At 39.1% G+C, this 27207-nt stretch overlaps 1 protein-coding gene and 1 long non-coding RNA gene across 5 annotated transcripts in view; one reads left to right on the plus strand and one right to left on the minus strand.

The window, feature by feature from the left end:
• GLIS3 (GLIS family zinc finger 3) overlaps positions 1–27207 on the plus strand; it is a 499909-nt gene that overhangs the window by 116709 nt on the left and 355993 nt on the right. The gene's annotated exons all lie outside the window — the stretch shown is intronic.
• LOC133252640 (uncharacterized) lies at positions 7560–23067 on the minus strand. Its single transcript, XR_009738012.1, has 4 exons — positions 22785–23067; positions 16447–16653; positions 10369–10658; positions 7560–9072 (listed from the first exon to the last, which is right to left on the minus strand). It is a non-coding gene; the product is annotated as an uncharacterized LOC133252640 (long non-coding RNA).

Genomic DNA, 27207 nt, shown 5'->3' on the forward strand with positions numbered 1-27207 from the left:
ATTTGTCCCTTTCCTCTGTGTCCTCGGCCTGTTTCTGAGCCATCTCACTACTGTGAATGCCATCAGCCATATTTGCTGTGAAGATGGTCAGATCTGGATTCTTGCAGGTATGAGGGCTCATGCTGGAAGAACCTAAAATTAACCAAGTCAGATGCCAATATATGTCAAATGCAAATGAATCATTAAGTAATCAAAAATTCAATTTATGTTTACTGCCACATGGAACATAGCCTGGGAACCTAGATGCAAGATCGGCATACATCTCTTAAAGCAACTGCAGCATGGGATTTAAAAGCCAGTAATTCCAAAGGAACAATTAATTAAAAAGGGAGGTTAATTCACAGTTTATAGGCTTAGCATCTGCTTGTTTAGCATATGCAATAAAAAGCAAACTAGTGGTAGATTTATAAAAATGTCAGTTAAATAATTTATGATATATACATACTAATTGTTTTTGCTTAATCCGGTTCTTTTTTCCCTCTCATAACCCTCACTGAGATACTGTTCTAGAACAGGATGTAGTTCTTATACTCTGATTTAAATACTCTAAGTTGAAAGCACTTATATGTTTTTTGGTGTGCTCTTTGTCTTTGGAATTTTGGAACTTGTTTTTTTTTTTTCCCTTTAAATCAGTGAATTGAAAATTACCTATTTGTGTATATATTTTCCCTGACATGTCCAAGTAATCTTTTTGAGCTGAAATTCACAGGTTATCTAAATATATGTAATACAGGAGTCCTATTTAATTTGCTGATAATAAGAACTTAAATGCATCTTATTGTAATATGAAGAAAGTCACGTGTTATTGCTTTATCCTGGCTTATTTGTATCTACATTTATTCTGTAAAAATTATTTTAATTGCTCTTTCTTCTATAGAGAGGTCCCTACTGCAAAAGGGACCTCTTTTCATGGTTTCATCTACTTATGTAGAATTTCCTACAGAGGCCAAAATGTACTGAAACATGGGGTTACAACTGAGATAGAGATGTGGAAATCTGAGGGGTTTTTTTTAATTTTTATTTTTTTCTGTATGAATATGCTTGAATATGTGTGTGTGTATTTTAACTGTGTACTCAGACTGGAATTCATATCTTATTTTGCTAAAGGCTCAAGGACATAAATTGTTTCAAATAAGAATCTTCCAGTTTTTTTCAGTGAAAATTCTGGATATAGAGTTTTTCAGTAACAATTTTTACTTCAGAAAAATCTCACCCCTCAGGGATCACTTTGTGTGTTAAAAATATATTGCTCCTAAATATAGTAATATATTTGCCTAAAATTAGAATATTACGAACATCTGAAAGACGGCTTTTTAAAAACTTAACTTATGCCCTACATCTTTTCAGAGAATTTGAAGCTGTTTACAAAAAGAAAAGAAGATGTATATGAAATGATAAATAGGAGCAGTTAGGGGCAAAGTTAGATGGGAAAGCAGGTGATAAAATAGAAGTTTTGCCATCTGAAGTTTGAGCATAGTTACTGAGTTTGGGCTTCAATGGTGGCTCAGACAGTAAACAATCCACTGTAATATGGGAGACCTGGGTTTGATCCCTGGATTGGGAAGATCCCCTGGAAGAAGGCATGACAACCCACTCCAGTGTTCTTGCCTGGAGAATTGCTATGGACAGAGGAGCCTGGCAGGCTACAGTCCATGGAGTCTCAGAGTCAGACACGACTGAGTGACTAAGCACTGCATAAAACACAGCCCAGCACTGAGATTAAAGGTATTAAGGACTTAATATTGTATGAGCCTTTACTGGAATTTTGCAACTTAAAACTTGGTTTTCCCAGTTGTACTTCTTTTTTGGTTTATTTTTTCAGTGATATTGGTATGCTCCCCCACCTCCCATCCTTTGCCAGACTAGAAGGAAAAAATAAGCAGTGAGTTCTTACTGACATGTAGAAAAATTTAGATGGGATATTACTGAAGGATACTTCAGGCAGAATGTGTTTTGTTAAGTCCACATAATGTTAAAAAATACAGAGATAACAGTTAGAAATGAGAGGATGTCCCATAAAATTCAGATTTCTGACTTCTTTTAGAAAGTTTAAAGAGCAACCAAGCATTCTGCCTACTTTTCTACATGATAACAAGCAGACCTTGCCTTCTTCGCATGGAGCATCTGTCTAATCTCAGAGGGCATTTTTGAGCATTTCCTCTGATGAAGACAGCCCTGCTTGCTAAGAGCTTGCAATCGTTCTAACAGAGAGGGGATAAGTATTGCCTAGCCTGAGCTTTTTTCCTAGTGATTTTCTTGTGATTTTTGTCTTATTACCCTTACCTGTGGAGAGCACATTCAAAGCTCTTTGTACCATCTCAGATGATATACCTTCATTCAATATTCATTCATTCTTTTCAAACACTTTTATATCAGGTTTGCTACCAAAATTCAAATCTAGGTAACACTATCTATAGTTGATATTTTGTTGTTGTTCAGTCACTCAATTGTGTCCGACTCTTTGTGATCCCATGGACTGAAGCACACCAGGCTTCCCAGTCCTTCACTATCTCCTGGAGCTTACTCAAACTCATATCTATTGAGTCAGCAATGCATTCCAACTATCTTATCCTCTGTCATCTTCCCTTCTCCGCCTGCCTTCTATCTTTCCCAGCATCAGGGTCTTTTCCAGTGAGTTGACTCTTCGCATCAGGTGACCTGATACAAAGTATTCAGTTTCAGCATCAGTCCCTCCAATAAATATTCAGGGTTGATTTCCTTTAGGATTGACTGGTTTGATCTCCTTGCTGTCCAGGGGACTCTCAAGAGTCTTCTCCAACACCACAGTTCAAAAGCATCAATTCTTCGGTGCTCAGCCTTCTTTACTGTCCAACTTTCACACGCTACATGATTACTGGAAAAACCATAGCTTTGACTACATAGACCTTTGTCGGTAAAGTAATGTCTCTGCTTTTTAATATGCTGTCTAGGTTTCTCATCACTTTTCTTCCAAGGAGCAAGTGTATTTTAATTTCATGGCTGCAGTCACAATCTGCAGTGATTTTGGAGCCCCCAAAATAAAGTCTCTCACTGTTTCTATTGTTTCCTCATCTATTTGCCATAAAGTGATGGGACTAGATGCTATGATCTTAGTTTTTTGAATGTTGAGTTTTAAGCCAACTTTTTCACTCTCCTCTTTCACCTTTGGCAAGAGGCTTTTTAGTTCCTCTTTGCTTTCTGCCATAAGGGTAATATCGTCTGCATATCTGAGATTATTGTTATTTCTTCCAGCAATCTTGATTCCAACTTGTGCTTCATCCAGCCCAGCATTTTGCATGATGTACTCTGCATATAAGCTAAATAAGCCAGGTGACAATATACAGCCTTGATGTACTCCTTTCCCAATTTGGAACCAGAATGTTGTTCCATGTCCAGTTCTAACTGTTGCTCCTTAACCTGCATACAGATTTCTCAGGAGGTGGGTCAGGTATTCCCATCTCTTGAAGAATTTTCCACAGTTTGTTGTGATTCACACAGTCAAAGGCTTTAGTGTAGTCAATGAAGCAGAAGTAGATGTTTTTCTGGAATTCTCTTGTTTTTTTCTATGAGCCAACGGATGTTGGCAATTTGATCTCTGGTTCCTCTGCCTTTTCTAAATGCAGCTTGTACATCTGGAAGTTCTCGGTTCACGTACTGTTGAAGCCTAGCTTGGAGGATTCTGAGAAATTTTAGGAAGTGCTAAATAGCCCTATGAAAGAGCACTTTGAAAATACTGTCACGTTGAGATTTGGGATAGCCTTAGATGTTTACAATCAAGTCTATATTTTCACTGGGATAAACTGATTGTGGTCTATCCGTTATTCAGTTTGGGCACTGAATGACCTTGGTGGGCCAGATAATCCTACAGCCTTGTTAGTGCCCGATTTAGTTTTAGGCATGAGATAGCTAGGAATCTGTATATATTAAGGGTTGGAGCTGAGCCATTACTCCAGAAAAGAAAGCTTATTGATAGTAAGAAAGACAGATGCAAATACAAGATTTTCCAAGTAAGTAAGAAAATATATATTTATGCAGATTGCTTCCAAGCCTGAATGTGATTCATTTTGGGTTCACAAATTTTTTTTCCCTCAGATCCTAACATTTGGAGTTAGAGCTAATCTTCAGTTTTTACATACCCTTACATACAAAGTACCTGATATAAAAGAAACATCTTATGAAAAAGAAATATTTAGCTAATTTCTTCATTTTGGGGACAAAAATATCTCTTTGATCATTATTTCCTTAAATACAAACAAAACAGAGATTTCTCAGTCTTTGATTGTTGATTTCTCTTAAAATTTTTTTTTTCCTTAGAAGCCAGCCCTCTCCAGTCATTTAATCTTTCAGTCAATTGACATTTGGGCATTTGTTTTCTGTGTGGTACTGTAGTTCCGAATTAGACTCATTGAAAACCCACAGCATCTAAACATTGTTGACCCAGTTTTAAACTTAATCTGTATTAAAAGAAAGAGTTCAAACTATCTTAGATTCCTTCCATGTGACTGCTTTTGTCATGAATTTTTGTGTTATATGATACCTTATCAATGCATCAAAGGCCACGTTGGATGATGTAAGCAGTTTTTGTCTCAGGTAGTTAAAGTCTTAAACAAAGAAACAGCAAGAGTCTCTCCTTACTCTAAATTTTGAAGTCTGCATCTGATTTTCAAATTAAGCAGATGAGGTTTATTCCATCTGTTTCTTTCGTTTTTTAACACTAAAAATGGAAGCCTGAAGACAGCTTATAATTTCTTTTAAGGTAAGGAACAGAATGCAATAGGTTAAATTTTAATCTAATCTCTTTCTAAGCAGCTTCTGTAGAGTCTTTCTTACTAGGCTTGGGTACAACACATTTCATTTTTGAAGGCTTAATTTAAGCTATTCTTGAAGCTCTTTTACTGAATAAAAAGAACTCTTTTATCTCTACCCTGTTTTGGTGAATACTGTACTTATATGTATATTGTCATGTTCATCCCTGCAGAATTGAATTGTAATAAATACCCCTTCCATGATGGAAAGTCATAACATTTCAGGAGTGAAGGTCTGGTATGACTTACAGATGATATTAATAAAAGGGCATTCACCATGTACAGGGGTGGTGATAAATCTTATCCTTAGATAAAAGCTTGCTCACTCTCATATGACTTCATTTGTGTGATCTATATGTACTATGAACACAGTTTTAGGAATATGATTTCTTAAAAGTTATTAATTGATCAATTAATTTTTCTATCTATTGTATTCCCTGCCTGACTCTGTGTGTGATCCTCAGTTATGAGATTCATGATTTTTACTTAGTATTTATAGTGGAAGTCTTTGGAATGTTCCTGCTTCCATGAATTTATGTAGTTACTAGTAAAACACACACCCTGAGCATACAGATGTTGGACAGAACGTGGGTATTTTTCTGAAAACTTTGCAGAGTGTGGAAAAGAGTTCCACTGTATGTTTTAGTCCCAAAGGAGACTTTCCCATGTGGGGGTTGCCTACGTGTGTTTGCCTGCATCTAGTGCTTGATCTTGGGGATGTTGTTTTGGGTATGTGCTTGGAGAACAAGATGTGCATGCCCCTAGGTGATTATCTCAAAGACTTTAACACACTGTACATGGCATACAGCGTTAGATGTTTTTTATCAGGCTGGGAGGTTCTCTAACCCCAGGCCTCATGCCTTGGTGGCATCCTCACATGTGTTGCAAAACTGATCTGTTGACGAGCCGTTTCCCTCATCCTAGCCAGACAAACTTACTTGGTCTTCCCGGCAGTCCTGCTGCCCCGGTCTGTTCAAAAGAGTGGCCCTCATACCGTTTCATTGCTGATTTATACCTTTACTACTTGTTAAGATTCCATTTGAAACTCATCATTCTGTCTCTCCCTGTATATGAAGATACTGTTAGATTAGCATTCTGTGAATATTCACCAATTGCTGATTATACACCTATGGTTTATTTTGTATTTTATTTTGATATAATTTCAGACTTAGAAAAGTTGCAAAAAATAAATAAATAAATAAATAAAAGAAAAGTTGCAAGAACAGTGCAAAGAATTTCCTTATACTCTTTACTCAGATTTCTCAAATGTTTTTACTACATTTGTTCCACTATTCCATTTCCATTTTTTTTTTTTTCTGAACCATTTAGAGTAAGTTGCAGACATGGTGTCCCTTTGCTCCTAAATTCTTTAATGTGTGCTTCCTAAAAACAAGAAAATTCTTTTACATAACTGCATTACAATTATCAAAATCAGGAAATTAATATTGACCCATACTGTTATTTAGTATATAGACCTCAGTGATTTTGCCAATTCTCCCAGTGTCCTTATAGCAAAAGAAAATCCTGGATCACACATAAATGACAGCTGTGAGATTAGCACCCTGATCTTTCAACTCATTCTCCCATGTTCTTTTTGTCTCTCTACACCAAAACAACATTTCTGAGACCACCATGGAGTTATCTGAAAGCCTTGGTAAACTTTTTAGGGCTTTCAAAGCTGTTTATTAACTTTCAGAATCTGGGGCTACTAATGATGTTAATTTTTTTTAAGTCAGTGAATGCAAAGTAGAAATCTTGATGTCATTCTTTATGCATTTCTTGTGTATGCCAAGCTGTAGAGGTCTCATTTATGAGACTGAAACAAAGAGAGCTACTGGTAGACAATGTTTGACAGCAGCAGAACCTTGGCCAACAATTAACTGGGGTTGGAGATGCCAAGAATCAGAACAATTAGCTCCTTCCTCCTTCCTCATTGAAAATGGTGGTGATGATCTTTGATCCCATAGGGAAAAAATGTCAGAATACTGTAAGCTTGTTTAAATAACTCATCATTTATAAATTAAATAACATATATCTTCCTACAATGCTACCATGATTTTCATCTTCTAAATTCTAAATAAATACAATTAAATAAATCTAGTAAATCTGGATCATATAATCCAGTTAGAGAATTTGTGTTAAACAGAATGATGTTTCAGTGATTAGGCTGGCTCAGCTAGTAAAGAATCTGCCTGCAATGCAGGAGACCTGGGTTTGATCCCTGGGTTGGGTAGATCCCCTGGAGAAGGGAAAGGCTACCCGCTTCAGTATTCTGGCCTAGAAAATTCCATGGACTGTGTAGTCCATGGGGTTGCAAAGAGTTGGACATGACTGAGTGACTTTTACTTCACTAAGACCTAACTAGGGACCAAGGCTTATATCTTATTTCCATAGAATTTCTTGCTTAATATATCATAGGGTGTCCCAACACAGTAAAGAAGAATATGCACTAGAAGAAAATTTGACACTGGTCAAAGGCTTGGAGGACAGTTATGATGCTTATAAAATCAGAAAATGATACATAAATATTTCCTAAAGTACAAATGTTGGTTTATTTCTCAAAATGTTTCTATTACTTAATACTCTGAGTATCAGGATCCTTTGTTCAGTACATAATGTAACAGGATAATTGGGTAGACATGAGCTAAAGATCCTTTAAACAACTCGCTTTTATTGCAATTCACTTTTATTCCTCTATTTAGACATGATGACAGTCATTTAGTGACTTTGTTGTGGGAACATTTCTTTGCATATAATGTATAGAACTGTTCAGATGTAGTCTGTTTTGAATCATTATCCATTTCTTTGGGTTTTCTTGGATGAATAAAGTAGAGTCCAGTTAACAGCTTCAAATAAAAAATATCTGAAAGGAATGACTTATATATATATATATAATTAGAAAAAAAACAAACCTTCAGTTTTGGATATGCTTTAGCGAGTCATTTATAACAGTGATCTGGTCTGACGCTTTGGCAAGGAAGAGAGGAGAGAGAGAGAGAGACAAAGTAGAAAGACAATTAGTCTGACTTGCTTGCTGAGTTTTAATTTGAATCCTTTGCTAACAAGCAGGGAGGGAAAGATTGCCTTTAACCAGACCAGTTATGTTATCTCTACGCATTAGGAACAGACTGTACACTGGAGCCCAGGACCAGCATGCTCTTCCCATGGCTCTGTGCTTCCTTGCTCTTGGCCCTTGGGAGTGTGTTCTCATCAGTATCCTTAGGGATACTAACAGTGCTTGGCCATTGGAGAGGAGTAACCATACCAAAAATCGCATCTGGAAAAAACACTTTGAAAACAGCCTAGGACTAAAGAAGAGGATGGAAAAGCCATATACATGATAAAAATCAGCCACTGCATCTGTTAGAAAATAAGTGCTTTTCTTGGAATTAGAGAAAAGTTTATGAAAGGTGGTTCATGTAGGGGAAGGAACCAAATATACTATGGGCTCAGATAATCCCAACTTTAACTTCAGATTCTAATGCTGCTACTTTTACTAGCAAACATACCCATCTTGAATACATAATATCTCTGATCTTCACTTTGTGTACCAGGAATATCTTATTCATTCAGCAAGCAGATATTGGGCACCTACTGTGTGCAAGTACTTTGTCAAGCACTGAAGTTCGTGGGTGAATAACATACTGTTACTCTCCTCGGGGAGCTCAGAACCTATGAGACTCACAGAGTCATGAGATATATGAGAATGTACAAGAAATTACTTAGCAAATTGTCTAGCATGTAGCTAGGGCTTAATGTATTTTATTTTCCTTTCCTGTTTGTCCTCTCAGCTTCCCATGAAAATGGAGAAATCCAATGATTTCCCAAGAATTTAGCAATTATAGCAATTATTCTTATTACCTCCCACATAAAACCTCTTATTAGGAAATGCTATAATTTGGAATTTGATGCATACCAGTTAAATGCATACCTCCATGGAATGCAGACTTCTGTGGTACTGAACTGAGTAAGCAAACATGAGCTCCTGTGCCAGCTTTGCATCACTAACATTTGCTCTTGAGTAATTCACTTCACGTTGGGAGTTATTTGATTGAATGGTGCAATGAGGATTGTGAATTAGTTAGGCGTGGTCTTTGTCCTTTAGGATCCAGAGTTAATGGGTTTACTTCTAATTTTCTACCTAAATCAACATTACCTGCATTTTTGTCTTTCTTATATCCACCTTCTGGCTCTCCTCCAAAAGCTTTGTTGGAGTTGCTGATGAACAGGAACGATGCTTGGTTTCAGCCTTGATTCAGTTGATCCTATCCTTTCTTTCCTCTTATCTCTGGTTTTGGGGCAGATGGACGAGGAAAAAGAAGGGAAGATATGGCTGTCTCTACTTCTTAAACTTCAGGTAACTTTTGGGTTTTCTGCTTCCTTTGATACCTAATGTCTTCACCAGTGTTATTGCTTTCGCTTGTAGCCACTGAATCCCTTAGGCTAACTTATAGAATACCCCAAATCATAAATGGTTCAAACTGGGAGAGGAATTCCTTGGCTATTTTTGTATGAAACTGAAGTTCGGGAAGGAGAAGGAACTTTTTCTAAAATATGCCATTGGTTGTGCCATAGCAATCAGTCAGATCTTGACCTCACATCTCTAGTGCAGCTCTCTTTCACTTGCCATTGTTGTAAGAATGGTTATTTTTATGGTTTATTCTCCACATCACCTCTTAGGCAACCGAACATCATAATCCTCTTTTTTTTTTTGGTAAAGATTTTCTCAAGCCCTATCTTCCTTATACTTTGTTCTCTGTTTGCCTTATGGGGTTCTGCTGTCTGTCTTCTGGGCCAAAGCTTTCTTTTCTACTCTTCGGTGTATGCAGAGTAGTTCTAGAAAAGGATCTGAGGTGCTCCTAGTCACCCATAACCTTCTGTATCTATTCCTATAAACATATTAATCATGGGTAATCAACTTTTTGAATGCTTAATATGAGCAAGACACTATATCAAGTACTTTGCATTAGAACTATATGATATGTTACTGTTTTCCCCATTTTCCAGAGGGAGAAATGGAAATATGTAGAGATTCCATATTTTATTTGGGGTTCCAAGTCCTGTAAGCAGTTGTTCCTGGATTTGAAGCCAAGTGGTTTCACTCCAGAGTCTATGTCTTTAAATATTGTGGCTTCCCACCCTGGTCCCTCCTGCTCACACCATCCCTGACCCCAGAGACACTTTCTCTTCTCATTGCAGATTCCTTTTTGCCTGTAGCCCTAAACATTGGAGATTCTCAGAATTCTACCCTTTTCCCTATTTTCCGTTCCCTATATACGTGATTCAGAGAAGGCAATGGCACCCCACTCCAGTACTCTTGCCTGGAAAATCCCATGGATGGAGGAGCCTGGTAGGCTGCAGTCCATGGGGTTGCTAAGAGTCAGACACGACTGAGCGACTTCACTTTCACTTTTCACTTTCATGCATTGGAGAAGGAAATGGCAACCCACTCCAGTGTTCTTGCCTGGAGAATCCCAGGGATGGGGGAGCCTGGTGGGCTGCCATCTATGGGGTCGCACAGAGTCGGACATGACTGAAGCGACTTAGCAGCAGCAGCATATACGTGATTCTTGAACAATCTTACCTGCATTGAAGACTCTATACTTACTGATATCTCCAGAACTTTATTCTCGCTCTGTTTCCAGGCTCTCCCTTCCAGTTGCCTTTGTAGTTCTATCTGGATTTCTACACAGACACCTCGTTCTCAGCTTGTTCAAAACTGTGCGGCATCTCAGGTGACTGGAGTGACTGCCTGTCAGGCATCAGTCTGGAGGGGGGAGATTTTGAAAGTCTCCCAGGCTCTGCAGCAGTGAAAGTGTAGTTCCATGTTATGATGTGTAGGTCTGGATATTAGAAAATATTTTTTGTGTTTACCTATAAACAAATAAATTAGAAAACTTTTTTTCTCTGTGGAAAAGAATGCAGTTTTAAAAACGTATGATGATTTTTTTTTTTTTTCTTTTGCTTTGGACATTCAAGTAGACGTTTATATGAAAAGGAATTCTGCAGGGATGATGTTGGAAATGGCTTCCTCCCCATGTTGGAGGACCCCTTCAGCCTTTCTTATCCTGTGTCCATGGAGCATCAAAGGCAGAATTGCTCTAGAGCCTCTCACAGTGTGGATAAGACAGAGCCCAGGAAGATTTCCACAAGTTTCAGTAGCCCAGTGTATCAAAGCATAGCATGATACCATACCATGATATCTTGAAAGGGAAGCCAAAAGCAAAATTAAGAATTAATCTCTCATCACTTCCCTTCCCTACTTCTAGTCTCCAGCTGCTCTGCTATCTTTGGTTTAAATGGCACCATTTATTGCCAAGATTAAGCATCTCTTTGTTTCTTTTAAGTCTGATTTTTGCCTTGCTTGGGAATGTTCATCTAGGTTTTACTCCCTTCTTCCCTGATCCATGAATTTTTGTCCTTAAATAGCCCTCTCACCTAGTACAGTATTTTTTGCCTCCCGATATTGTTTATTCTATGCTTCTAGGATGTTCTTTGCCATCTAATTTTAGATCCTACATAATGCCGTCTAAGCAGCCTCTTCTTTGGATAAAAACCATGGTTAAGATATTAATTTCCATAAAACAGTTTTGGTGAAGATGAAGGCAGCTGTGGAGATGGAGGGGGGCCCAGGAACTAATGAAGTCTGATCCTTTCAAAGTTGACTTAATCCTCCCTCTTATCCCAGCCATCTTTGTGCTACTCTTTGGAGGGTGGATGGACCTCTTTAACAAGAAGGAATGAGATTTTGCATTGTTCAACTTTGTTACAACAACAAAAGCCCTGGAAAATTCCAATTAATTAGCAAGCTGTGGGCTAATGAAAGAATAAAACTCAAGAGAAATGCTATAAGCATGTGCCTGTGAGGACAATGCTGGTTTCAGATATTTGGGGCTTTTTGTATAATTTTCCCAGGGTTTGCCATCCTGAGACCCAAAGAGATAAGATGAGAGACAAAGAGCAAGCATTTGTCAGAGTCAAGTTGTAGTAACACTGTTGGCTTTTCAGGACACCAAATGACCCACCATCGTCTGAAGAAGAAAGTTAAATGTGCACTCACACAGTCAGGGAAATTAAAACCAGAATACAGACCCTTTGCTCATTTCATGTTTAGAGAAAAACATGGCAACTGGCCTGGCATAAAGTAAATTACAAAATAAGGTTGAAGTTAATTATTGTGAAGGATCAGATCACTGTATTGTATCCTTGAATGAGGGAGCGCTTGCAACCTGTGTAGCCTCTGAGGTTCTATTCCCAGTTTGGTCACTAGTTTTTCCCAGTGAACAAGTCATTCAACTACCATTTCTGTTCTTCAGTGTGTTCGTCTATAAAATGAAATTGTTGTTAGATGATAGCGGAGGTGTTTTCCGGTTGTAATATTTTGAAGATTAAGAAAATGATGTGTTCTAGGAACAGAGTAAATGAAATGATCATTTTTAAAGTATGTGTGTGTGTGTGTGTGTGTGTGTGCTCACATTCAGACATAAGGAATGAGGTATCAACTTTGGATTCAGGTAAATTTATGTGACTCTCCTATATGACTTGGGGATGATTGCTTAATCTCTATGAACTTCAGTTTCTTTTCTTCTGTTGGAGGTGATGATAGAGTGATGCCCAGGCATTGCTGGTATTTCTCCTATTTGTCCTCACGTATTACTAGATCTGATTTCGGTGTTGACCATCTGGTGATGTCCATGTGTAGAGTCTTCTCTTGTGTTGTTGGAAGAGGGTGTTTGCTATGACCAGTGTGTTCTCTTGGCAAAACTCCATTAGCCTTTGCCCTGCTTCATTCCGTACTCCAAGGCCAAATTTGCCTGTTACCCCAGGTGTTTCTTGACTTCCTACTTTTGCATTCCAGTCCCCTATAATGAAAAGGACATCTTTTTTGGGTGTTAGTTCTAAAAGGTCTTGGAGGTCTTCATGGAACCGTTCAACTTCAGCTTCTTCAGCATTACTGGTTGGGGCATAGGCTTGGATTACTGTGATATTGAATGGTTTGCCTTGGAAACGAACAGAGATCATTCTGTCTTTTTTGAGATTGCATTTCGGACTCTTTTGTTGACCATGGTGGCTACTCCATTTCTTCTAAGGGATTCCTGCCCACAGTAGTAGATATAATGGTCATCTGAGTTAAATTCACCCATTCCAGCCCATTTAAATTCACTGATTCCTAGAATGTTGACATTCACTCTTGCCATCTCCTGTATGACCACTTCCAATTTGCCTTGATTCATGGACCTAACATTCCAGGTTCCTATGCAATATTGCTCTTTACAGCATCAGACCTTGCTTCTATCACCAGTCACATCCACAACTGGGTATTGTTTTTGCTTTGGCTCCATCCCTTCATTCTTTCTGGAGTTATTTCTCCATTGATCTCCAGTAGCATATTGGGCACCTACCAACCTGGGGAGTTCCTCTTTCAGTATCCTATCGTTTTGCCTTTCATACTGTTCATGGGGTTCTCAAGCAAGAATACTGAAGTGGTTTGCCATTACCTTCCCTTGTGGTGCCCAGTGGACCACATTTTGTCAGACCTCTCCACCATGACCCACCCGTCTTGGATGGCCCCACACGGCCTGGCTTAGTTTCATTGAGTTAGACAAGGCTGTGGTCCGTGTGATCAGATTGACTGGTTTTCTGTGATCATGGTTTTAGTGTGTCTGCCCTCTGATAGTCTGAGAGTTGAGTGGAAGTTGCTCCACTTAGGCACCTGGTTCCAGAGAAGTTCATTTGGTCAAAAGAGTCATTTTTCCTGAGTTGGTGGCTAGGTAGGTGTTTTTGCATGATGAATCTGTTGGTGATTGACCTCATGCATGAGAATAATTTAGACCTAGAATCACCAGGCTGTTGGCAGCTTTCCTGTTAGGCTCTTTTGTGTGTGAATTTTTATACTTTCCTTTCCCTCTTCTTCCATGGGTAGTTATTTCATCTGCAAATATTCTTCAGATAGCAGCGTGTTCTCAGGCTCCTTGAAAGGATGTCACTTGGCAGTCATACTGAGTTGTATAGTGCCCCCTCAAATTCATGCCTACCCGGAATCTCAGAATGCGCTGACTTCATTTGGAAATAGGGTTTTGTAGTTGTAATCAAGTTAAAAGATGATTTCATGCTGAAGCAGGGTGGGGCCTAATCCAATAACTGGATCTTAACTTAAAAAAGGGAGATTTGGACATGGATACCGAGATGAGATGGAGAAGGCAATGGCACCCCACTCCAGTACTCTTGCCTGGAGAATCCCATGGATGGAGGAGCCTGGAAAGGTGAGGTCCATGGGATCTCTGAGGGTCGGACACGACTGAGTGGCTTCACTTTCACTTTCATACATTGGAGAAGGAAATGGCAACCCATTCCAGTGTTCTTGCCTGGAGAATCCCAGGGATAGGGGAGCCTGGTGGGCTACCGTCTACGGGGTCACACAGAGTCGGACACGACTGAAGTGACTTAGCACATAGCACGGAGATGAGAATGCCACATGAAAACAGAAGGCACGCAGGAAGAACACCATGTGATGACCAAAGTAGAGAGTGGAGTGGTGTCCCTCCAAAGCAAGGAACTGTCCAGGCTTGATTATTGACAACTGCCAGAAGCTAAGAAGAAGAAAGGTCTTCCACTAGAGCCTTCAGAGACAGCATGACCCCACAACAACTGGATTTAGGACTTAGTTTCCAGAGCTTTGAGAGAATAAATTTCTGTTATTTAAAGCCACTCAGTTTGTGGTACATTTGTTATGGCAGCCCTCAAAAACTATTGCAGCAAGTAAGGTACCTGTTACTACTAATAATCAAGGCTGGATGAGAGGAAGAGAGACAAATAGATGCTGACTAAGAGGGGAGAGACGGAGAAGGCAATGGCACCCCACTCCAGTACTCCTGCCTGGAAAATCCCATGGACAGAGGAGCCTGGTAGGCTGCAGTCCATGGGGTCACTGAGGGTTGGACACCACTGAGTGACTTCACTTTCACTTTTCACTTTCATGCATTGGAGAAGGAAATGGCAACCCACTCCAGTGTTCTTGTCTGGAGAATCCCAGGGACGGGGGAGCCTGGTGGGCTGCCGTCTATGGGGTCACACAGAGTCGGACACGACTGAAGTGACTTAGCAGCTGCAACAGGAGGGGAGAGAAAATGCAATGCATCCACAAAGGGGTGATTTGGATGCTGTTTGTTGTCATCATGGCTCCTTTGTCCAGGGTAAATAAAAGCTCTTTTTACTCTTATTGTCCGGGCTCAGAACAGGTGTTGTGGAAATGATGAATCACTTGACAAAAATTGGATTTTTAATAGGCTAACATTTTTTAAAATTTGACTTTTGTAAAATCAGTGTACTATAAACTGCAATGATTACCAATGAAATTCTGAATGTTGGTCACTCAATGAATATGAAGAGAAGTGCTATTACATGGTTTGTCAGTTGATTTGAATATTGTTTTGAAGTCACCTACATGCTTCCAGAGGTTCAAAATGGTTAGCATTTCTGAAACACTAACTTGGCTATAGAATAGATTGGAAAGTACAGAATTCCTTAGGATCAAATTATCAGTTATAACTTGGGAATATTAAAGTTGTAATGAGAAAAATAAATCTTATTTACCTAAAAGGCAAGGACTTTTCAGAGAACAGCATGATAATAAGACAAAACTCAAATAGGCTGGGGTTGTGTGGACTCAGTTTGTTTCTGAAAAGCTCGGAGTGAAGACAGCTCGCGAATTCTGTCATCAGGCAGCAAGGCTGGTATCACATGCCACTTTACTTTGTTTTTAACGTTGCTTCGAGTTATGCCAGACCTGCTTCTGTGTGAAAGATGTACTTTCTGACAAAATACGGCATTTTCCTGGCATCAGGCCCCTTTGGAATTTTTACCGGTGTGCATAAGTTCTGCAAGTTTGCATTTCCCACACATATCCAATGTGGTAACACTTGGCTTTCTGCATTTGTGGTGGTCTCAAAGCTTGTCAGTGTCAACTGATTATTTCCTTATCACTACTGGGGCTTATTCTGAAGAAGTGAAACCAGGTGTTCATTCACCCGTTATTCAAAAATGATCTCCCATCTACCATGCCTGATATGAGAAAGAAACCAAGGGGGCAAAATAAACCTATTTTGAAAGGACTAAAAATGTTTCATAGAGAAGAAATGAAAGCATTTCTAGTAAGCTGTCTCCTTTTCCTCTTTTTCTTCCTCCATCCTGATAATAGAGTCCACTGGAAAGGTTCATTTATATTATTTCATGTTCAGAGTGATGATAATGATGATGATAACAGTGATGACATTAATATTAATGTTAATTTTTGGTTGTTCATTATTGGCTGAATTTAAGTACTGCTGCTGCTACGTCACTTCAGTCGTGTCCGACTCTGTGCGACCCCATAGACGGCAGCCCACTAGGCTCCTCTGTCCCTGGGATTCTCCAGGCAAGAGTACTGGAGTGGGTTGCCATTTCCTTCTCCAATGCATCAAAGTGAAAAGTAAAAGTGAAGTTGCTCAGTCGTTCTGAATCTTCACAACCCCATGGACTGCAGCCTACCAGGCTCCTCTGTCCATGGGATTTTCCAGGCAAGAGTACTGGAGTGGGTTGCCATTGCCTGCTCTGAATTTAAGTACTAAATATCAATAAATAAACAAATCTCAGGGCATGAGTCTGAGCTTTTCAAGCTACTTACTGAAACCTTATTGGTTTGCCTTTTAACTCCTGGTTCTCCTCTCCTGAACATATGTCATTCTTGGTCACAAGAACCATCAGCGATTTCCAAGCACAAATTCATTGTTACTGATGGAAAAGCGTCTAAAAGAATCTTCTCCAGCATTAAGAGTCCATGATATGTTATCTTTGCATAGATGATCATGATCATCCATGTTGAAAGTTGGGGCTGTGAGAAGGCAAATTATACAAAGCAAGAGAAAAAATTCCTCAGTATTTCACGTATGACCTTGAGAAATGGTTCATTTACTTTATTAATTCAACACAGACTTTGTTGATCATATGTCATCTATGAGACTAAGGACTAGAGCTACCAACTCATGTGAGACACAGGCCTTCTTTTCTAGGAGCTATAGTCTTAAGTCAAAAGATTAAGTCATCTCCATCTTTGTCTGGTACCATGCTCCCCTTTGGCTGAGTACATTTCAGTCAGCCTGATTTTCTTTTCCTTTCTCCAACATGCTAAGCTGGATCAGCCTTTAGGTCTTTGCACTTGGCAGCTTCCTCTGCTTAGGACTCTGCCCATGTTGTTGCATGGCTAGTTTCACCATTTGTGTCTCAGCTTATGAGCCATCTCTTTCACGGGCCTTCCTGCTACTCAGTCCAAAGTAACACCCTCCCACCACTGCTCATGCTTCTTAAGCCCATCTATTTGTTTTCTGTTTTCATGGCACTTACCCTTGTTTGAAATTATCTTGTTCATTTATCTGTTTGTTTCATTGTGTATCTCCTCACCATGAGAATGCACACTTTATGAAAAAGCAGATCTTACTTGTCTCATTTACCATTTTGTTGAATGAGTGGATAAATGAATGAATGAATAACTATAATAGATTATAATATGATCCATAATGGAAGCATTAACAAAGAGCTATAGAAATTCATTGGAAGGACTGATGCTGAAGCTGAAACTCCAATACTTTGCCGCCTGATGCAAAGAACCAACTCATTGGAAAAGACCCTGATGGTGGAAAAGATTGAAGGTGGGAGGAGAAGGGGACAACAGAGGATGAGATGGTTGGGTGGCATCACTGACATGATGGACATGAGTTTAAGTAGGCTCTGGGAGTTGGTGATGGACAGGGAAGCCTGGCGTGCTGCAGTCCATGGGGTCACAAAGAGTCGGACATGACTGAGGTGACTGAACTGAACTGATAGAAAAGTAAGGAAAAGAGTGATAACTTTCATGTCTGAGGAGGTTGAGAATGTCTTCACAGAGAAGATGTGTGAACTGGACCATCTGCTTAGGTAGATGAAGCTCCTCTTTCCTCATCCAGACCCTCCTCAATTGACCCACCTGCTCCTGGCATTCAGTGAACAGCCCAGATCATTCACTGGTGCTGCTGCTGCTGCTGCTAAGTCGCTTCAGTCATGTCCGACTCTGTGCGACCCCACAGATGGCAGCCCACCAGGCTCCCCTGTCCCTGGGATTCTCCAGGCAAGAACACTGGAATGGGTTGCCATTTCCTTCTCCAATGCATGAAAGTGAAAAAATAAAGTGAAGTCGCTCAGTCGTGTCCGACTCCTAGTGACCACATGGACTGCAGCCTGCCAGGCTCCTCTGTCCATAGGATTTTCCAGGCAAGAGTACTGGAGTGGGGTGCCATTGCCTTCTCCACATTCACTGATAGAGTTGACTTAATACCTAACAGGATAAGCCCAGTAATCATGACCCTTGGCCTCTCTGGATGTGTGTATCAGGGAAGTGAAGAACACATGTTTCCTGAAAACTTCTCTTTCATGCTATGAGAAGCTGCTGAAAGCTTGTCTTTCCAATAAAGAAAGCTTGGAATTGATGTAATGGATAAAATGAGCTTATGAAACCTAAGTAGGCACTCTTGATGAAATAAAAATAGAAACTTAAAAGAAGCATCATTTTTGGAAAGTTAAAAAAGATTTTTTTCTCCTACTGTAAGAAAATATGTGTGGATGAAGCATGTATTTTAAACCATAGAATAAAATTTGCATGTTTCTTCAGGGTTCTGCAGCCATGGCAATTCAGAGTTTTTTGTCATTCCTGATAGACATGCTTGCAATATATACATCCATTAACAAGATTATCACTTGAAGACACAATCGTATTTTTACTGAAAAGGTTTTTTGAGGATACAATTTATTGATATTTAATGAAGCATGAAGCTTCTAAATGAACCATGAAAGCAATAGCTAAACTAATTAACTGCACATAAAGGCTCCCAGAATACATATGTGATGTGGGCTGTGTGCTTATCAATCGTGCCTGGTTACACTGACATCCTGGATAACATGCTCCTCATATGTGCTTTGTGGAGCAACAGTAAATCCTTCTGTAATGCATGCAATAAAAGAGGAAATAACCATTTAGATTTCCTGCAAATGTGGATGGGATATTTAAGTCAAGCATTGCAGGGTTTATAGGTTATAATTTAGAAGAGTTAAGACTAGTAATAACAACATATTATTTCCACACACTTGATTTAAGCCTCTGTGCTGTTTCATTGAATGATAAATTGTTCCTTCGTTCTAAAAATATGCATTTTCCTCCCTCCCCTTTCCCTTCCAAAGAAAGACCAAGGATGCTAAACTAAATAACATGAGATGAACATTTCATTGTACAACAGGAAATCTTTTGGACTTTTTTCAACTGTATGTGAAGACATGCTCTGTTGAGAGCTCCAATTTTAAAAAGAAAGCAAAACCACTCTGACTTTGGTGGTTGTTGCAAGTTGCAGCAATTTGGGAGGCAAACTATTGACCCTAACAGAGCATTCACATTGACCTTTATCGGTGGCCATCTTCCTTTTTATCCAGTGGCTACCTACTCAGCCATGGACACCTATTCTCTGCCTTATTATCACAGAGTTTAGCTCTCAATGAGTAGCTTATAATTTCCTCATACACCTTTCTGAAAATGATATTCTTATACTAATAAAGGAGTTTGACAAATCATTAAAACCCATGGTCATAATGCATATGAATGATAGAGAGGCAGGGACTCTAATGGACATTAGAGCAATACTTCTTGAACTTGAATGTGCACTAGCATTTCAGAAAGGGCCTGTGAAAATGCCAGTGGGTTGGCCCTACTGATTCAGTTGTTATAGGGTGGGTCCTAGAATCCGCATTTCTAACAAGTCCCCAGGTGATGTTGATGCTATTGGTTCAGGCACTGCACTTTGAGAACCACTGCCGTACTACATGCAGATTAAGGTAGGGAAGGACATTTCAGGAACACCCTTCAGGGAAGTCACAGTTAGGGGAGAATATAATTTGTCTCAGATACCCTCTAGACTCCTATCTGATATCCTTTTCTTTCTTAAAAAATATTCATTCTTTCTCTAAGACATCCTGGGTCCTCCTCACTAGATAAGAGTTTGAAATTTATTCATACTTCGGTGTAAGTGACTCTTGGCAGCTTAAAGGGTTGTCCTTAACAAGGATATGTACATTTTAATGGGGGTGAAATGAAAAGAATAAAGCTCTGAAGAAGATATTTCAGATATCCACTGTGCAAAGAAAACAAATGGGCTGAATATTGAAAGGGTAAAATGAAAAGTTTATAGAGCAGTCACGTTGAACAACTACATGAGAATCTGTGTCATGGCCAGGTCATAAGCTTGGGAAAATGACTTGATTGCAGACCAAATGGGCCATATAATGGGTCACTGGTTCCAGGTGTAATTGTCCCTGATATCACTGGCTGCACAGTCGTGTTTATTCTCCTACTTTTTACTGGCTTTTTAGTCTTTCAGCAATAACTTAGTAACGTGTGACCTTTTCATCCATCAATAGTAGTATTTTTTCTTTAAATTGCTTTTTTTCCCCCCAAGTATAAAAATACATGTTTACCATAGAAAAAATTTTAAATACTAAAAAATGATAAAGAACAATGTAAAATCATCTACTTGTATCAGTATTCCCCAGATACAGAGATATCCTTTGTTAATATTTAGGAAATAAATATGTATGAATATCTTATGATAGATAATAGTGGTAATAAATATTTAAACAAATTTTGTTTTCTTGTATTCTCTTTGTCTGCCTTATGCTATGAACTTTCCTCATGTATTCTTTGAAAGTACAGTGGATATTTTTTATGTGTGTGAGAAGTATACTATATTTAAGTTTGGTTTCTTTTTTGTTAAATATTATCACAAATATCTTTTTAAATGATGGCAGATTATTGGGTCTAGTGACCATTTTAAATACCCTTGACTGTATTACCAAGTTGGTTCCCAGACAGGTTAGATCATGTTTTATACTTTCTACTCAATCTGCTAGCAGAACATTGAGAGTGTCTATTTTATGTCTTATCTGATGGATTCTTTTTTGGTGAATTGTTTATGTCTTTTGACATTTTCTTCCATAGGAATGTTTGTCTTTGTTATTGATTTGTAAGGCCTCTTTGCATATTAAGTCCATACTGCTTTGTTATATAAAATGCTGGTAATTGCCTAGTCTTTTGTTTGCTTTTCAATTTTGTTTATGGTACTTTCTGAGCTAAAATAATTTTGTAGTTATATCTATTTATCTCTGCCTTCTGCATCCTAAAATTAAAAAAAAGTCTTAGATATAGTTTATTTCAGTTATTTTATATTTTATTTTTAATAAATATTTATTAATAATACTTAACTCTTAATTTCCCTGGAATTTATTTCAGTATATTATGGCTGATCATATTTTCAAATGATGACTGAAGCCATCTTTCCCATTCCATGTGCTTTTCTTTAGTGTGACTTTACCACTTCCTTTATTACCATTTCCTTTACCAGTTCACTTTATTTTTTTTCACCCCTTTGAATTTGGGTGAGTCCTGAGACTTCTTTAGCCAATAATATATGGCGTAAGTAATGCTGTGCCTGTGGTAGGCATGGCTCTTAAATGTGCTAAAAGTCAGCCTCTGTGCTGTGAGGAGCCCAAGCCATATGCAGAGGCCATGTTCAGATGTTCCCATTGACAACTAGGATATGAGGGAACCGCTTTAGAAGCCTATGCAGCTCTAGTTGACATCTGACTGCAGTGCATGAGAGACCCCAAGTGACTGGTGCCTCCTGACCTAGTCAACTCCCAGAACCACAAGAGATAATAATAAATTGTTGCTTTAAAGACCTTAGGTTTGGGGGGTACTTTGTTATATAGCAATAGATAATTGGAACATATATAATGTGAATATGGAGTTAGCTTGGATTTTTTTCCCCAAACAATAAACAGTTGTTCCACAACTATTTAATGAAGGATCTCCTTTTTCCTACTTGTTTGTAATGGCATCATATGCTAGTTGCTATATATCTGAGTTAACTGAGGTCATGGTCTTTTTCTTCTGTCTGATTCTTTGTTCAGTTTAACTACTCTTCCTTCTATATTTCAGTTTTTTACTTTCAGAGCTGCATAATGTATTTATCTTCTTTTTAAAAGACTTCTTGACAGTTCAGTTCAGTTCAGTTGCTCAGTCGTGTCCGACTCTTTGCGACCCCATGAACCGCAGCACGCCAGGCCTCCCTGTCCATCACCAACTCCCAGAGTCCACCCAAACCCAATCTGACTGTTAGTATAGTTTATTATTTCATATGGACTTTAGAGTCCTTTGTCAGGTAGTGAATAGAGAAGGTCCACTTAGGACTTTGCATTAAGTCAACAGTTCCCGACTCGAGCGTTGTTGTCCCTTGGGGATATTTGGCAATGTCTGGGTAGCATTTAGCTTTGATTATCAACAACTTGGGGGAGTGCTGCTGGCATCAAATGGGTAGATGTTAGAGATGCTGGTCTACATCCTACAATGCACATGGTTTCCCTCCCTCCCTTAAAAAAAGTCCAAAGAATTATTTGGCACAATAATAAGGCACACACTGTCATTAAGCAGAGGCTGGGAAACCCTGCACTAAGTCTGTGAAATAGTTTAGAAGAATCAACATACTTACTGTGTTTAGTTTTCTCACCTAAGAATGGGTATATAGATTTTTTTCATGTCTTCAGAACAAGAAGTCATTCTTTTCCTATTACATGCTAATCTTGGGTATTTTTAAATTAAACTTCTTTCATTATGTTTTGAAATTCATAATTGATAGTATACAAGAAATCTATTGCTTTTGCCATATTTATATTATGTGTTGTCACCTTCATGTACTGTTCTTTGCCTATATGATGATTTTTAGGGGATTTTATGGTATATAGAATTCCTAAATTTAATTTGGTAAAAAGGAGAGAGGGTAAAGTCAATGTTCACCAGAAAATGTTTGAGCTGGACGGGATTTGTGAGATTATGTAATCTCTTGCCTTTCATTTAAGTGATGATAAATGTGAGGCCTGGAGAAGTTAACTTACCTGCCTTGTGTCACATAGTAGAAGCCCAGAGTAGAAAGAGGCACACTCACAGAAAAGCCGTTGGATGAAGGTGTTGAAATTTCCTATAATTTACATAAAATATGAAAGTTGACACTGTGTTTTAAGTCTTTCGGGGTGTTAGATACAGTGGGGAATGACCTTAGAAATGTTCTCTTCCAGTTCCTTTCCCTTCTACATTCTCAGGAATATCCCGGCAACCCTTCCTTGTATTCTTTCAGGGACAAGAACTCTGCCTTACCAAGTGTTCCCAAGTCACTTCTGCTTTTTAGAAAGCTCTTCCTTTGATTAAACTGTTTTCTGCCTTCTTGAGGGTCACACAACTGTAAGTTGAATGATGTTGGAGGAAGCAGAGCTTTTACTGGCTACAGAAGTAGCAACTAACAAAGGTGTGAAGGGCAATGGGGAAAAATTGTCTTAGTATTTGGTTGAGTAAGTGAGATATGGGATTTGGAGGGTTTAAAGTTCTGGTTTCCAGTTGTACAAGCCCATGTCAGCTGGGCATACCATAAATATTTGTTGAATAGAACTTAATTTTTATATGACGATTTCTTTTTCTACTTCTTCTTTTTTTTTTTTTTTTTTTTTAGGAAAGGCCTATAGATTAGAGTTTGGCCCAAGGAGGACTAAGGATCTGAACCCAAATTGCCTCTGGTTCTGTTATTTTCCAAAGGGTCTCCTTTGGTCATGGCCTCAGCCAGGGTTCCCCCTTGCTGTGGAAGGTATGAACAAGTTAAACTAGGAACAGACAGTTCTTACGCTTCGTTACCCGGCAAGGTCCCTGTGCCGTGGGGACTCCCTCCATACTCTCACTGACATAATGAAGAACTCTTTCATTAGTTTAGACTCCTGAAGGCAGAATTTTTCTTCAGAACAAAGACAGTAAGGCCACAATGCAAAGGAATTCCCTCAGAGCTTAACTGCTAATTGGATAGTCTTCTGCAATTATTTTTATATCTGGAAATAATCTCATAGCCTCACTCATTGCTTGTACACTTTCTTTGAGATGGGAATATTTAAAAAAATTATGCTGTCAAGTTTGATATGCTAAAATTAGATTTTTTTTCCTTTTCCTTAACAAGGTGCTTGCTGTCCCAAGCAACCTGAACATTGGTTCCATGGCAAATTTATATTTGGCAGGTAAATAAGCAGACACTGGTTCCACTAAAACCTGTGGTTCAGCAGTGGTTCTACTGACACCCAAGGTTTAAAGTGATTTGAGCAAACTCAAACTGAACCTCTTTTTAAACTATTGAAGGTAAACATCTCATTACTCTTTTATCCTGAAAATTCATACATTTTGTCTAATCTGGGAGAGTGGCGGCTGTTTTATCCTCTATCTAGACTTGTAGATAAAAGGGAGGGGAATCTGGCTGGGGCACTTCTGCATTAAATTTGTGGACTCAAATGGAATTGAGTTGGGGGCACTGTTGTGAAATAGAGGGTCTCTGTGTCCTTTTTCATTCTTTATTCTCTCCTTTGTACTTACTCCTTTTCTCCTCTGGCTTTTCATCTCTTCATGAACACTCCTGTCCCAAACTCAGCACTTATGGTGGAAGAGGAATCTTCCATCTGCCATTTTCATTCCGTTTTGAAAACAAAAGACATTATTGACTGCCTCAGAGGTATTTGCACGATTAAGCAAGTCCAGTGAATGTAGTAGGATGAAGTAGAAAGTGGGATTGGTTGGGTACTAATCACTTGGATTTTCATCCTGACTGCAATTAAATAGCTGTGTGACCTGGGACAAGTCACTTTACCTCTCTGAACTTGAGTTTTACCACCTGTAAAATAAGGAGATTGGAAACATGATCTCTATTAGTTCTTCTTGACATAAATCTATGAATTCAAAGCACAGTGGGAGCATGCCTGCATCATTTTCTCATGAGGGAAACTCTTGAAATGATTTCATTATCTATTCTGGTTTGAAGATAGTCTTTTAGATTATGAGAGATGAAAGGTTTTCAGTGTGATCTGTGGGTAGGAAGGGAAATGAATACTTATTGAGTATTTGGTTTGTGCCAGGCCAGGAGCAAGATAGTTCATTATATGTTCTCACTAAGCCACACCTGGCGGGAAATTTAATCTAAGTGATTTGGTCAAGTTCACACAGCTACAAAGCCACAAACCAAACTTAGCCTCCCAGTGTTATGACTTGGCTTCAGAAGGCATAGACCCTTCTCATCTCCATACTGCTGTCCCTGCCCACCCATACATGCGCATTCTTTTTACCTTATTTTTATTTCACAGTGAAAGCAGAGAGCAGCCACATGTCTGGGGACAGTTGGTGGCTGGTTAGACTCTGCTTTTAGGTCAGTGCAGTTTTGAAAGATGGAATTTTAAGGCAGAATTTTAGAAAAGATTCCCTGTAAAGGCTTCATTTATATTGTTTTTAAGGTTGAGATTTCTAATAGAAAGGAGCCCTGTTGAACTTCATAAGAGGTTGTCCCCTCAAGGCACGTCTCATATTTACTTTTTGTTGAACTTGACACACTGTGTCCCTGTCTTTGTGCTCCTTCGTGTGAGTGTGTGTGTAGGTGTGTACACATGTGCATGCAAGTATCTATCATATTCTTACATCTCGAATATTTGTCCTGATGAACTGTGCACACAAGACTATAAATCAATAGAAAAATCAGTACTTTCTGTGGTAAGATTCGTGGAGTTGCTTACTTTTGTGTTGTGTTCCTAAATATTGTCATTGTCATCGTCATCATTGTTGTCTTTTCAATGTCCCAACAGCTTTTGGATCTTACCTTATTTTAGCAGACGTCATTTTGTGTTGTAATTCTGTTAATCTGTTTTACCTTCTCTTTCTATGCAATTTAACCCCTGACTGAGTGATTGATTTTATGTACCAAAAATTCCTGAAAGTGAGTGGGGTTATATAATGGACATTTAGCTACTGCTGTAAAGGTTAGAATAGTGTCGTCTTATACTTGGCATGTGTGACACCATTTATGGCACCTACAGGGGACAAATTAAAGTATGGTTCCTTACTGTTGCTTATATATGGAAACCAAGATGTGGGAAGCTGTGAGTGAGTGTTTGTTCCAGCTTTGGGAGAGAAGAATCAGTTTCCATTTGTTCTATCTTCTCCCCATTTATTAATAATACTATCTGTCTCATCATGTGGAGGGTGATGGTCAAGGATATATGAGCTCATGGACATCTTTGTATATTTTTGGAGCAGGGCTACCTGAGTTTGAATCCTCATTCATCAAATTACTGTTTTTGGAGCCTCGGGTTGTCTCCTCTGTGAAATGGGATGGTAATAATTAGGGTTGTTGTGTGAGTTGACTGGTTAATTCAAGCACAGAGCCAGGCATCCTGGTACCAAGTGAATCTTCCACTAATGTTAGCTTTCATTTTGTTTTTAATGTACAGATGTATTATTTTTATTATTGTAGTAGTAGTAGAAACAGTACTAAAAGTATAAGTTCTTGGTGAGGAAGTATGATCACCAAGTCAATATCTAGGTAACCTGTGTATCTTCTTTGTGATATTTATGAATAGCTAAGTATGGATGTGAGAGTTGGACTGTTAAGAAAGCTGAGTGCCGAAGAATTGATGCTTTTGAACTGTGGTGTTGGAGAAGACTCTTCAGAGTCCCTTGGACTGCAAGGAGATCCAATCAGTCCATCCTAAAGGAGACCAGTCCTGGGTGTTCATTGGAAGGACTGATGCTGAGGCTGAAACTCCAGTACTTTGGCTACCTCATGCAAAGAGTTGACTCATTGGAAAAGACCCTGATGCTGGGAGGGATTGGGAGCAGAAGGAGAAGGGGACGACAGAGGATGAGATGGCTGGATGGCATCACTGACTCGATGCACATGAGTTTGGGTGACCTCCGGGAGTTGGTGATAGGGAGGTCTGGCATGCTGAGATTCATGGGGTCGCAAAGAGTTGGACACGACTGAGCAACTGAAGTGAACTGAATAAGAGGGAGAGAAGAGAGAGGTTTGTTATACTTTTGTTTTCATGGAGGGCTTCACAGAAAAGGTGACAAGTCCAAAAGTTTGGAAAGGGCTGTGTCCTTGGAGAGAAACTGTGTCTGTAATAAGATGTAGAGTCAGCCTGTGAGGTGCGAAAGAGGGGGACAGGTTAAGAAGGCAGGGGCAACAGAAAAGAGGTCTTCTCCACCCTCACTAGGGGCCTCCCAGCGATCTCCCTGTTTTAAATAATAAAATATTTTTCTCCTTTTAGCCTTTCTCCCCATCTACCTGTGGAAAGTGGCTCAGTATTTACAATAAAAGGTAAAATACATTACCTGTGCATTTACATTTAGTTAGTGTCTGCCCTGAGCAAGATGTGATCTGGGGGTGAGGGGTTGGGGCTGAAGGTAGATAAGGTAAGTTTTCTATCCTAATGTTCCTGCCAGTTTCCCTGTAAAAGAGGGAAAGAT

Source organism: Bos javanicus, chromosome 8 (assembly GCF_032452875.1).
Source record: "Bos javanicus breed banteng chromosome 8, ARS-OSU_banteng_1.0, whole genome shotgun sequence".
NCBI lineage: Eukaryota > Metazoa > Chordata > Mammalia > Artiodactyla > Bovidae > Bos > Bos javanicus.